Source organism: Engraulis encrasicolus, chromosome 9 (assembly GCF_034702125.1).
Source record: "Engraulis encrasicolus isolate BLACKSEA-1 chromosome 9, IST_EnEncr_1.0, whole genome shotgun sequence".
NCBI classification, from domain to species: Eukaryota; Metazoa; Chordata; class Actinopteri; order Clupeiformes; family Engraulidae; genus Engraulis; species Engraulis encrasicolus.
The window spans coordinates 24,932,616-24,936,566 of record NC_085865.1 but is presented as its reverse complement, the minus strand read 5'-3'; positions in this window follow the sequence as shown (position 1 = coordinate 24,936,566).

Sequence of the window (3,951 nt, the reverse complement as noted above, 5' to 3'; positions counted from 1 at the left end):
CAGCTAAGTGTAATATATATTATGTTGGTATTTAAAAACCTGCTCCCATCCTACAGCCCCATTTTTCAAGATAAACTAAAACATGAATTGATGATCTGTCACTAGTAACCACCTTCATAGTAACTATCAAGAACACTCTTATGAACCAAATGAGCTGTTTCTTTGCTGATATTTTTATGTACACAGGAACAGTATGCAACCCCTTGCTCCAGCCCCACCCTGCCCCCATTATCTGCCCCCTGACCCCCATAATGCAGCAGCATCAGGGGTTAATTGGCTGACTCCCTTCCCTGGAAGCGTGGAGGCCGTCTGGGCTCTTTGCTCTTCTTTGACTGCCATATTGGTGGGTGTATTGGGAGGGGGTGCTGTTGGCAGGAGCCGGTCGTCTCTGCCAGGAAGGCAGGCAAGCAGGCAGGCAGGCAGGGGGTGCAGCAGTCCTCAGATGGGCACCACATGGATGCTGCCAGCCCTTTGTTAGGCTGCTGCCTCTCCTCCCCCTCCTTCTTCTTCCCTTCCTCCTCCTCTGTAAGTGGTCGGTTAGCCTGATTACCCCATGCTCGCAAAGTACGCCTGACACAGTGGTGTGTTGTTGGGAAGGACACACACTGCCACAAAGAGCTAAGCTGTTACATCTGGAGACACACACACACATGCATGCATACATTCCGGGTAGGCATGTAGCCCATAAACTACCACCGTGACAGGAGATCGTATTTTCAGATCATCATCATCATTTCAGATTTTTTTCAAAACTTTTGATATATTAATAATGGGTTCACTGTGTGTGTTGGCTTTTTATTTTATGGCTGAAAGGTTTTTGATCTGAACATGACAGTTTTTTTATTCCTTTCTGTTGTATTTCACTTTTCAGAAGAGCATGTGCATCACACACCAGCGTCTGTACCCACATACGTATACTAATGTGAACACACACACGTACGCACGCAGACACAAATTTGCACACATGCATGCACACACGCATGCACACACGCATGCACACGCATGCACACACACACACACACACACACACACACACACACACACACACACACACACACACACACACACACACACACACACACACACACACACACACACACAGACACACACACACACACAGGCATATAACAGACCCACATACACACCCACATACACTCAATTTCAAAATATGTGCGTGGGGATGTGTGTGTGTGTGATGTATAGTGACTTGATAGTCAATATTTATGATGTGGGGGACGTATGGGTATATATGAATCCCTGTGTTCTCTTATTTATATGTACATGCATGTGTGCAAGCAGGCGTGTGTAGTCGTGTGTGTGTGTATGTGTGTGTGTGTGTGTGTGTGTGTGTGTGTGTGTGTGTGTGTGTGTGTGTGTGTGTGTGTGTGTGTGTGTGTGTGTGTGTGTGTGTGCACTCGTTGTGTGTCGTGCATACAAGCTTACGTGCATGTGTGCATATTTGTGTGTGTGCGGCATGCATGCGTGTGTGCGGCATGCATGCATGTGCGTGTGTGTGTGTGTGTGTGTGTACATCCATCAATCAATTTGTGCCTGGGGGTATTCATATTTCCATGGTGGAAAAGGAATGAGGTATGTTGCATCTCATGACCATCATTATGTTTTTGTTATGACACATTTGTGGTTGATCTAAAACCCACTCATGCTCTTTCGGTATGACACATTCTCAAACGCCTTTAGATGAGAGAGTTTACACAGTCCTCTCCTCTCCTCCACACCCACCTACACCTGAGCATTCATCCCAATGGCTCCCACTGGACACGAAGACAAATACACACAGACACACACGCATGCACGTGCGCATACGTGCACGCACGCACACACCCACGTACACACACACATGCACGCACGCACGCAGAAACGCAAGCACGCACGCACACACACAAACACACACACACTTTCAGAGGAGGGTAGGAGGAGATTTGGACAGACAGATTTTTGGGGGTGGGTTGTGGAGGCGGTGGAGCTGGAACAAAAAGATGAGAAGAAAGAGAAAGAAAGAAGAGAAAGAGAGAAGATAATCAGAACCACATATGGACCAAAGAGCCAGAAAAATGAACAAGAACAAAGAAAGAAAAAAAACAGAGAATACAAACTCTTCCTTCTGTCACTTTTGCCTACAAAACAAAATCATGCACCCACGCACAAACACACATGCACACATGCTGTACACACACACATACAGTACACTACACACAAACACACACACACACACACACACACACACACACACACACACACACACACACACACACACACACACACACACACACACACACACACACACACACACACACACACACACACACACACTAATCCGCTTGAACTGTGATGTGATCCGTGCCGGAGGAGAAAACAACAAAGAGGGTATAGAGGCGGCGATAAAAGTGAGCGCGGCTTTGTTGAAATGTACACAGCCAGCCAGGATGGCACACACAAGGCTTCTCTGTGTTTGTCTACCTCTCCCCTTGTCTGCCTGCCCTCAACCACAGGCCCTGTGCCCCCAAACCCTCGCACCCAGCCCCCATGCCTGGTTCTGGTCCGCTCTCCATGCCCTGTCTCTGTCCCCTGGTCTGGCTGTGTCTGCCTCTCGACTGCCCCCACCCCGCCAAATACTAGAAGTGAAAGTGAAAGCCCTACTGGGAATCTTCAACTCCCATTGTCATTGTGACACAGCACATAAGTGAACACTGCACACTGCACACAACGAAATTGCATTTATGCCTCACCCGTGCAAGGGGGCAGCCCTCAGTGGCGCCCCATGGGGAGCAGTGCGGTGGGACGGTACCATGCTCAGGGTACCTCAGTCACGGAGGAGGATGGGGGAGAGCACTGGTTGATTACTTCCCCCACCAACCTGGTGGGTTGGGAGTCGAACCGGCAACCTCTGGGATGCAAGTTTGACGCCCTAACCGCTCACCCATGACTGCCCACTGTGCTAGCCCTTTGCCTTAATCCCTATTACCCATGCATGGTTCTGGGTCTCCATTAGGGCTGCACAATATATTAAAAATGTATCAAAATCACAATATCAAGAGGGGCAATATGCGCATCGTGGAAATGACTTAATTATCGCTAACAAGTAAAACATTTCTGTGCAGTCCAATCACTAGCTGAATGTCAACACATGCGCAAGAAGCCCGCCATGACCAAAGCCACGCACCCCACACAGAACGAAAAAATTAGTGACAAGAAAAATACTCGGCTATATTACTAAATATCGTTTAAATATCGTTATCGAGGTATTGAATGCTGTTATCGAGTATCAAATTCTTTTCTGATATCGTGCAGCCCTAGTCTCCATGGCTTGCCTCTGTCCCCTGCACTGGCTGTCTTCCTCTCATGTTCATACACGTTCACGTTCATGTACAATGTCTTGTCTCCACTGCTTAAGCTATATATGAGTTTTTTTTGTTCTATGTCTTGATGTTGTAATGTTTGCAATGTGGAGCTATGGATTTTTTTTTTCTCCTCATCCTTACCCAATGTTGTTTAACACTTGACCCAGATTTGACCAAGGTGGCAGCGCGCAGAGTCGCAGCGGCCCCGGAGTACTAAACTTTTTATTAGCTTCTGCTGCTACTAAGGGCGTATTCAGACCAGGAAAGTCCGATAGTTCACTTTGTTTGGTGCGAACCTAATTTTAAAAATTTGGTGCGGTTGGCTTTCAGACTGTGTACATTCAGTAAGCGGACCAAAATCGACAACAAAGCCACGCGCCCTGAGGTCGTTCAGCTATTGGTCAGAAACGACACGCGCAACAAGTTAAGGCTATGTCCAAATAGGCCTACAAGTATCCAGAGAGCTCAGCGGCATGTAAAAAATAAACTTTCACGGCATGCATGGCGCTCACACGAAATATAGCGCAGACTATCTGAAGTTCATGACATGATCCTGATAGCCAATTGGTAATTGCTCCCTGGTGCCGCGAGT